We start from the raw sequence: 11142 nt of genomic DNA, 5'->3' as shown, positions 1-11142 counted from the left end.
AACAACGTAAAGAACAAAAATAAGTTTGTAAACAAACTATCAAGCACAATTTTGGAGGTTTTATTGTAAATCCTCAGAGTTTCTAGTGAGCAGGATGTGCCTGCATAGCCTGACACAACTTCTTGATGTGTGGTTATGTACACTTAAAACTTTCAAGCGGAGATTCGGCTCCAAATTTAGTCTGTTCAGCGTGTCCCGCTTATACGTATAATAAAAGAAAAGTTCATAACTTCTAAACAAACTGTCAGAATGATGTGATTGTTGTTTCATTTTAAAGAATGACTCAGAAATTTTTTTAGCAACACATTCAGTGGTAGTTGCGCATGCGCAGTATCCAGAATGTCTTGAAAACTGATATTATCAGTTCCTCAGTAGCCATTCGTCATGTGGTCACCACAAGAAAAGGTGTTTTGTGTTTTAACGTTGTCTGAAGTGAAGTCTGTGACACTTGTGCAGAGACGATTTCGTGCATGTTATGGTTTAGGTGCTAAAGAAGTATTTCCGTTGTACATTTCAATAAAGAAATGGGAAAAACAGTTACGCGAAATCGGTTCATTTCTCAAATGTCGTTAGAGACTTCCTGGACGAGCATTTCAATGGAAAATGGATAGGAAGAGGTTTGAATTTTATTGAATGGCCCCCACGGTCACCAGACCTCACGGTGTGTGATTTTTTTTGTGGGGGTATGTTAAGGACAAAGTTTACTGTACACCGGTTAGAGATTTGCAAGACTTGCGTGAAAGAATTGTGGTTGCAGTAAGCAACATCACCCTGCACATCCTTCAAAACGTGTGGCTTGAGGCTGACAACCAGTTTGACATTTGGCGTGCCAATAACGGTTCACATGTGGAAGTGCGCTAGTTTTCTTGATTTGTAAAAAAAAAAATTCTGAGTTGTTACATATTTGTACAAAGTTTGGACAAAAAATATTGGTAAATAAAAAAGTTGTGATTTTTTAAAATTTTATTATGCGTATAAGCGGGACGCTGTAGATTTCGAACGAATTTTTTTTATTTTAGAACATCTGAATAAAGATAAGTGTGCCAGTGACAAAATTAGTCTTATTGGGGTGTAAGGGGTGACCTTCCACGTAGTATACCTAATTGTCAACCTCACTTTCACGTAGTACACCCTGGACTGCATTTGGCAGACGAACGAGGCACTGGCGACTGGCCCTATGGCCAGTATAATTCTGTGTTGTCCTGTGTTTTGTCCGTGTGCTGAGTGCCTCTTAACAGCCTCAGCTTTTAAGGAGTCAGAATACTTTAGTTACGACACGACATTACAGTTATGTTATTTTAGTTCTGGTAAGGGGCTGGACCCCGTTTACAGTGACGCGTGCAAAATAGCCTACGTGCTGACGCACCAAATATTTTTTAATTCAAGCTATGAAGTCTGTAACAATGAAATCTGCTGTACACACCTGCAGCAATAATAATGTCGTGTGGGTATTCTCGATACTTCTCTTCTTCCGAGCTGATGGCGTACCCCCTTCAAGTCGTTCATGTACCCCTGGGGGTTCGCGTACCACTGCTCTAGAGCATTCACTTGAAGCTTCGTGTGGTTTGCTTTCGCTGTTGTCCAGATTTTGAGACAACAGCGAAAGGAAACGGAACGAAGTGCGCCCTCAGCTGCAATGTTTTGCAAACTGGCGAGGCCCTGGCGCCTAAACCTACAGCCAGAGTAGCTAATCTTCTGCAGGGCTTGTGTTGTCCATGTTTTTATGATTGTACCTTCATCTGTCTCATCCTATCACTATCCATCCACATAAGCGCGAGGCGGAAGTGGATGAAAAGCGACCTAAAATAAATCATCTCCATGAGGATGGTTATTGCGATGGTACAACTCAGCAATCAGCATGCTTAGATGCAGCAACAGTTTCGTCCATTGCATCGGCGAACAGCGATGAATGCCGGAGATGCACGGATATTTGAGTGCAGCTACTTTCGGGATTGAGGTTCTTCTGTGCTGTAGTAACAACGAAATATGAGCCAATGAAACAATCACAACAGTTCGTCTCCACCTAGCTAGCCGATAGGGGTTGGGATGCCACTGATGGTTTACATTGCATATGTTTGAGACAATGATGAATAAATAATACTGGCAAACAATTCGGGACAAATTCATTACAAACCAAGTGCGACGAGTTATAGGATTTGCGAGGGGGAATCTTACGGAAACAAGTGGCAGGAGAATTCGGAGAAATGTTGGAAAATGGGGAAATGAGAGAATTCTTAAACGATATGAGAAATTAATCACAAATTAAATATAGATATGGAGAGAGATAGAAATGACGTTTTTCATCGGGAAGAATAAGTTATCGTCCGAGATATGTGAAGGTGTTTGTATTTTCACTGTAAAGAAGATCGTTCGTGAGAAGTTTTAAATTTAGATTGTGAATAAGTAATTGTAAAAAATATATATCAGTTATATTCCACTAACAAGCATAGGGATAATCAGTTTCTTTCAGGTATGTGTTTAACGAAAACATTTCTCAATGTTGAACTTTTCGTTTCGTTGTCCATCAACAGTTAGGACTGCCCTCTCGTGGCGTTTGTCGAATCTTCTGTAATTTTTGACAACCGATTCTTTACCTTCCGCTTGTGTGTCAGCCTGGAGATTTCTGGAAATGACGTCAAACATTTGGCACTCGTCGTGAGGACCTAGAAAGATTATGGTAATGTTTAGCTTCAGTATGACACGTCACCAACAAAGAATTGAAAAGATGCTATTTCCAAATGTGAGTATCTGGGAGCAATGTTCCCAGAAGAAGGGCTCTTTCCATTATTTCAAGAGGGAGTGAACGAGAACCGCGCGGCCATCGATGTGTACCAGGAAGTCTCTTGAAGATTTGCGAAACACAGTCTCCACTCATAATACTCTTCCATCGTGGAGGAAAGGATTGAAGAAAAGACCAAAAAGAGAGTCCCTTTACACTTCGAGCGTCGAAACTCGCACAGTCATCACTGCGTGGCACTGCGTTCTTTCGGCCACATCTTTCATGCGTTAGTACGGGATTATGAGAAGTCATGTATATAATGTGCTTTTGGACACTCCGGCGAACATAAACACCATCCCCCCCTCCTCCCCGAATCCCTGTTTGCCATGAGGCGGCGGTCAAGCGGCCCACCCACGGTGGACACTTGTCGACTCCACTTTGATGCCGATCCCTCTTCTGTGAGCTCCTTCATATTCGCCCAAGAAGAAAATTTCACGCCTTCAGAATCGCCACCGCGGGTCGCCGTGGCTGAATGAGAGGAGACCTCGCTTATTTCTTCCTCTCTGACTGTCTCTCGGGACACGTATGTGTGTGTGTGAGGGAGGCGAAGTGTGCATGATTCGGTTCCCTGACTTGCAGATGTTACGACCCTTTCACGTATCCCGATAAAGGCGCAACCGCACATGGCGGCGACGGTGATTTAGTTTTATGGGCGGTGGATAAAAGTGCTTTGATGTCCCGTATGAAGGATAAAACGTAATTAACACCACTGGATGGCGCTGCTGCATGGCAATGCATGCAATTTAAGTAATTTTTTTTGTGGCATTTTGGCGAAGAGAAATGCAATGGCTGCGTTTCATTGTTAACAATTTCTTTCGAAAGCAAGATCTTCCCTAGACTAAACGAAAGAAGAAATTACATTTTACAGTTTCAATCTTCATCTCTACCAACAGAACGTTAGAACATTTATATTGTACACCATATTTGTCAACAGTAAATCGGAATTTCATGTTTAACCAATTGAAGCAGACCTACAATAATCTTGAAAATCTTCCTACCCAACAATGAAATGCTTTCGTCACATTTAAATGATTTAAGATTGCCTCGGAGATGATGAATGATGATTAAATGTAACTGCAAAGGAAGACTCAAGCCCATGCCCGGACACGAAAAATTGCCCATAGCTTGGAGAAACCAATAATTTTAATTTCATCTCCTCCTTAAAAGTGTCATTTCTGTAATTTTGTGGTCTGTGAAAACCCTACAGATCCTCAAGTTGACTGATCACTAAACCCCGTTTGGTCCAACCTCTTATTTTCCCGCGATAGCGATCGATCTACAGTTCCTCTGCCAATCAGAAACGAGGAAAATAACGTCTGCTCGACGGCGAGGAGCGAATGGGAAGCAGATTGATTGTTGTTATTTTGTGTCGCTGCCACTTGTGACTAATCGCGACGATGAGGATGCGTAATGATATGATGAAGGAACAATTACAAAGAATATCCATGCCCAGGCCAGGATTCGAACCCGGCACCACTAACGTCGTAGCTCTCTGTGATATCTGCTCCACAATGGAGAGGAAAGCAACGAAATAGCAAAGCTAAAAATACAGAAATGCCGGGTTGCCATATTCAACATTTTAATTTTTGAAGAAGAAGCCTGGAAATCGATATTCTGGTTACTTATGGTAATGTGGCTTTAAGAAAATTGTGACAATTTGGAAAAAAGATAAATACAGTGTTACTGTATGTTTAACTTTCTGAATCCAGGAAACTGCAACAACGGTGTACTGCATAGCTATCAAATCTAATCAAATTATGACATGTTAAGGCGAAGAGGGACAATTACGCACCAGTTGTGCATTTATCTCAATATCGTCGGATTGGGCACTGCTATTTAAAAAAGGGATTAGTACGCAAGAGAGTATGAATTTCTCTCCATGTTGCAAGTGGAAACTGTTTTTCAAGTTGATTAGTAAGCTAGACACGATGTTTGAAAAATATGATCAATAAGTATTTACAGAATCCCATGTATTCCTTATGGGAAATCAACTTCAACTCCAAGTTACGGCTAATCAAAAGGGAGTTTCTACTTTTCCTACTAGTATGACATAGTTCATCCTTTTCTTTTTTCCGTCCATGTATTTTTCTACGTCATTTGATGTTTGATATTCCCGAGAGAACGAATAAAATAATGGTCCCATAAATCTAATGCATTTCTCCTTGCCTCCTACGGCCATCCTGGCAGTGTTGCCAAACCTGATGTGCATAAAAGAGCCAAATTTCACCATCAATAGAGCTAAAGATGACTTTCAAGAAGCTAGATTAACGAACGCTGCATAAAGTGCCTCCTAGGGTAATTTTAGGTGTCAGAGGGGTGGGTGGGGCGCTGCTATTACCATTACCTTTAAATTAAATTTAAATTTTAATTTTCATCGCCTAGATTGGTGGCATGATAGTGGGGCAAGGGGCGGGTACCACAGTTCACAGCCAAACTAGTGCACGAAATAGCCAGATCTGGCTTCAAAAGAGCGAAGTTGGCACCAGTGATCGCCAGCTGCCGCAGCGAGAAAGACCTAGGAGAAATTGTCCCTCTCCCCCTTAAAAAAGTAAAATGGTATGGTGGGTATGACTAACTTACTTGAAAAGTAGAAAGCCGAAATATGCGTGCTGCGAGAATATGGCCTCCCCGATAGCGAAGTGGTAAGGTCGCCGCATTGTAATCAAGGGGTCACAGGTTTGATACCCGGTCGAGGCACATTGTACAGTGGTTTGGATTCCACTTAAAACTGTAGGTCCAGTCCCGATTAGCCTAGCTGTGCAGAAAGTGGACTTTTAACAAAAAACTCAAACATGAACATTAAAAGTAAAATACCAGAACCGCTGCATCAATTATTCAAGACAGAGATAATGAAAGGGTAATAAATGAACTGAAGATAGTAAAGACGCCGAAAAGGAAAATTAGACAATGGAAAGCGTCCAAGAAAGATATCAAGGTGTGAATTTCCATTTACGAGGAAACCTTTTTGTAATTTGTTTTCTCTAATTGCGGCACAAGCGATCGTTTAATTCAGATAACTTCGTGCTTTATCTACACACAGAACTCAAAGTGTGTCAATTGACACAAAAAAGTGCATCATTTTTTTGACTCCAATGACACATTAAAAATGCATCAAACCGAAAGATCCACCTAAATGCATCAAAATAAATGTGTCAAATGATTCACTAAAATGCATCAAACTGAAAGATGCACCTAAATGCATCAAAATAAATGTATCAAATGACACATTAAAGTGGATATTTCGTTTGATGCACCAAAACGTGTCGTTGGAGTCAAAAAATTTGATGCACTTTTAGTGTGTAGAGTGACACGTTCAAATGCGTCAATTCTTTTCCCCTTTACTTACTCAAGGGGGTTGCATACCTGCTAGGGAAAAGTTCCGATACATTTCTCCACTGTAAAAAAATATTGCACTCTACAAACACTTTCTTGAAGCACTTCACATTTAATGTGCTTCAGAAGTGTTGAAATTGCTGAAAAAGTGATAGAGAGGAGTATTGTCAATATTAAATATTCTGCAAGTGTGTAAAGTGCATTCTAGAAATTATTAATTATTTTTGATCATTTATAGTACATTTCACACATTTAGAACATGCTGAAAACACTTCTTAGCACACAATGAACAAATTCCTTTTTACTGGAAATTTTTAGATGGAGAGATGCTTAGTGTAAATTTCTCTAGTGCAAGGGAATTAGTGTGTTAAGCTACACTTAAGTAAATATTGGGCTTTTCTTGTTTACATTTTTGCACATATAAACACACTTTTCTGTTTCAAAGTGGCATGGCCTTGTGAGTTCATGGTTATATGTGCAAATATTGAATTGAATACATAAAAATAACACTTTCAGAACATACTGAAAATAACTTTTGCACAAAATGAGAGATTGTAATCATTGTTAGGCTGAGAAAAAGAAGTAAATTGATTTTCCTTTCCATTTAATCTACATTTTTATGTCTTACCGTGAACATGCAGATTAACAATCACAGAAAAATCCAAAAAGCAAAAATTTTCAATTATGAACAAGAATTAAGTGATGTAGGAGTAAAAAGCATCGTCTTTAAACAGAAAAAAATCAACACCCTGTAACCTAAAATTAATATAAAACATAGAAAATCTATGAATACAATTTTCAATCACACCAATGTTGTTAGTGAACAATAAAAGAACTTAGGTGCGATTCATACTAACAAATGATACAGATGATCCTGAGACAGAACATTTATTGTTTGACACAGATACACTGGTGCTTAATGCACATGACTTGAGGCGACAGTCTCTGTTTATGACCTAATAGTATGTACTCGACTACTGCCATACATGTACCACAGTTTTCGGAGTAGTCTAATTCAAAAACATAGTAAATGCCAACAAGTGCACAGATAAATGTTGGTAAAGTGGCACATTGCACTTTCTAGCATCCAGCTACCAGGACAACTTTCCTCTACTAATAGTGCCAGATAAGGTGCTTCATTCTCAAAATCTTCTGTTAGCAAACGGTGATGCTTCCTGAAAAATAAATGAATGAAGCACTCATAAATATGATTTTTTCTTGAATTTTATTACAAAACATCATACGTCAATTGGCACTGGGAAAACATTACCACACGTAAGTGGTGTAAGTATAATAGCAATAATAATTTTGTAAAACTCTAAAGGAGACAGATTCTGTTATATGCTTATATGACAAAACGAAGTGACATAATACTTTACACAATACACACAGGTTAAAAATAAACTTTCGATTGTTAACCTGTTCAAATCAATTTCCAAATCCAACGAGTCACGAAGAAGATTAGCATTTGAAAAGCACAAACAGGAAACAAATAGAACATTCAATTCAGTTAATGTACATTACTTTTCTGTTCATAAACGTTTAAATCATTTTTTTATATATTGATGAGGATAATAAATAAAGTACAGTGGGTACTTTATCACAGAGGAACATGATTTGGAGCTTTAAAAATAAAATAATTAGGGACATATGTGGACTAATACAGATGAGATCAAGCAGAACTGAAAATATTACATAGTTTTAAATGGTGTAAGTTGTATACGATTTACAATCGGAAACCCTTTATAATTCATCCATCTCTTCCCTCCACCTTTCCATCCTTTTCCTTCCCACCACCTCTCTTTCTCCCACATAACAAGCGTGAGATATTAGAGAGAGAGAGATGATCCTCTCTCAAATACACATATTTCTCTCTCTCTCTTGCTTGAAGAGACTGAAAAAGGAAAGAAATGCAGTGAGAGAAAAAGGGAGAGGAGAGAGAGAGATGACAAGCACATATATTTATTTCTCTCTCTTTCTAGAAGAGAGAGTCTCATATATACCATGCAGAAAACTGAATTTGTGCACTCCTTGTTATTCCAGCAGTAATAATAATAAAAAGGTAAAGTGTTCCCCTTTGCTTAGCACCACGCCATGAAGGCGTATAGGGGGTGTGGGGGTAACGCCCCACACTTTCTTGATCCGGTCGTGAGTGGCGGTGATGTGATCAGCAAGAGAAGCAACGTCATCCTTTATTCTTTAATCCCGATTCAATAACAAGGAATTTACTCACTAGATAGAAGCTTAACCTATAAGTAGGTATTATAGAATTAGAGCATATGTGTTGATAGGCCTAAGTTGAACCTTAACGTAACAAAAGTATAATAAAAAGCCCCCCATGTCTGTTGAGAAAACTTTTAATGTATCTGTTTGGAAAATACATCAACATGTGTAACATTTTCTATTCTTCTTGGACTTTAATTTACTTTAAAAATTGTCGTTTCTCTGTCAAAATTGAAATTGCTGTCAAATTTTTCTTTGAATGTAATCGATTTTAGAATCATTTCAAGTTTTCTAATGGCCACGTTACTCAATGCCTTTCGCATACTTATTTTATTGTATCTTTAACTTTTCTTATGTATATTGATTGAATCCTGGTCTGAGGCTTCATTCGGACCCACCAAAGGGAAGAGATCTGTATAGATAAGTTATGTATGATGTAACGGTATGATTAATTAAATTACAAAGCAAATGGGTAGGAATGAGATGACCAGAGGTTCGAATCGAAACGAGGACACGAAAGCCTCTACATCTTGAAAAGACGAAGAACGGGATCATACTTAATCAACACTCATTATATTTAAAGCATTCTTGTTGATGCACCAGGCATTTATACTAACAATGCGGCAGCAAGTTACAAGGTTTCCATTGTTGAATCGTTGCGGGAAAGCGCAGAAAGCTTTCGATTGAGATCAAATATAGTTCGATCTTTCATGCTCGTAGTTTTCTAAATTCGATTAGAACGTTTTGACAATGGAGAACCGGCTGGTAGAACGCAGGCAGACCCCAGGTGTCCTGCAAGCTATGATCAGAGGCCGACTGCTAAGCCCTGTGGTGCAGGAAGCCTTGAGAACAACCTCTCGACCCATCGTGCGAAGAGCAGTACGTAGGATGGTATTCTGCGAGGTGTATGAATCTTCGTATAGCCTTCAGCTGTACAGGATTCACTATTTAGATATTCTAGAAGTTGCGGCCGACTATTATCTGTCCCACGGTGGTGAGATTATCATTCAGAGACAGGAGCGTACAATCTGGACAGAGCAAGGAGCGTGCGAGAGACACCTTCAAATTACAAGTGCCGAATTTAAGCAACCGACGCAAATTGTCAATGCGCAGAAACAGTTAATACTTAGACAGCAAAAGTTGGGAAGAAGCGAACTAGTGCAGAATCGTATAATTCTCGAAGAGCTGCATCACAGATTTCACAGCCTCACTTTTCACATGTTGAGACATTGGCACATGACCGAGATGTTCCCAGGCTGCAGCACTTATAAAGTATGGTATGCTGGTGTGCTGGTAATGATATTTTCTGAGAGTTACGAGGAAGGTCTCCAAAGTATAGATAGCTGGCCAAAGTTAAAAGCCAGAACCATCCATCATTTTCTTTTTAAGCAGACACCTCAAAAGAACAACATGATTGATTCGCAATCGCAGGAAGAAGGCGAAAGGAAGTTCTTCAACAATCCGGAGAAACTGGACTCACGAGTTCCAACCGAAAAACCCAGAGGAATGACGCCCAATGCAGAAATGTATCCAACGTCGTTCTTGAGTAGAATCGGAAGGTTCATTAGCAGATATCTTTGTCCCTTCCGATGTCATGGTAATGTTGTTGGTGCCATCAGAGAACAACATCAGAGCGAGTCGAGTTTAAATTCGAGGAAATGTGTTGTAAACACTGACAATAACCAAAGTGAAATGGAGGACTTTGATAGAGTGAAAAATGCCATGGTAAAAAACCTCGAAAGAGAATCCAGGGACGAACGTCTGGCAGACAAAGGACAAGATGCAATGTGGGACACAATTACGAAAGAACCAAAAGAATTCTACAAAAAAGAAGAGAATGTCTCTATTCCAAGGTACGCGGACAACTCAACTCAGACGGATTTTACAAAACGAGAGGAATTTTTCATGCAATATGACCACCTAAGCAGCTACTTCAAAAGCATGACGGAAAAGCCTTTTAACTTATATGGCGACGAGAAATTTGGATTTGACCTGATGTACAAGTTCCACACTGAACACCGGAGTAAGGAGCAGAGACTAAAGAAGATAAGAAATACGGCGGCCGAACTGATCCAGGAGTCAGATTCTATCAAAGGCAGGGTAAAACATTTTGCAAAGGTAGTCGAAAGTCAGTATCACATGATTGGGCCAAAGATAAAGAATGTGAGGTGGACAGATCTTCCGGACGACGGAGGGCTCCAGTGGAATCTGTCTAGAATCGAACACGAGAAGCACATTTCTGAACGCGCGGAAAGCTTTGTGGACATACGCAGAGGATTCCGGTATCTTCGCACCACGGTAGGAGAAAAGAGAGAGATGGCAGTGCAGTCTGAATGCGTTTGCGAAGATGATCTTAGGGACTTCTACGTCTGGATCATGGACACCCTCAGAAGGTTAGAGAACACAGTAGAAAAAGTCCCGGGGACAACGCCCGGTGAAAACCTCCGAATTATGTACGAAGTGCGATATCAGTACCTCGTCACTATGAAGACCGTAGTATCCAAATTCCAGAAGTCCGTGTCCAACAAAGTCAAAGAGAAAGAGATTCTGTGTAGCAAAGTTAGTAAGCTTCTGGAGGAAGCGGAAGTCGCTTATAAATTATTAAGCATTCAAATAAACCTCAGATACAGGGAAACGCTGATAGCAAAGCCGAAATGCAAACGTTCCGAGGTCAAGCCAAAATCTCCAGATCAGAACCAGGCAATGAAGGACGAAGATGCTATCAACGAAGTACTGTCAAACTTAGAGGATGAGACGAACGGCATGACGAGTGAAGTTGCTCAGCTGGAAGAAACGTCTCCGAAAGG

The sequence above is a fragment of the Lepisma saccharinum genome, chromosome 14, assembly GCF_977018435.1.
Source record: "Lepisma saccharinum chromosome 14, izLepSacc3.1, whole genome shotgun sequence".
Taxonomy (NCBI): Eukaryota; Metazoa; Arthropoda; class Insecta; order Zygentoma; family Lepismatidae; genus Lepisma; species Lepisma saccharinum.
This window is presented reverse-complemented; position numbering follows the sequence as displayed.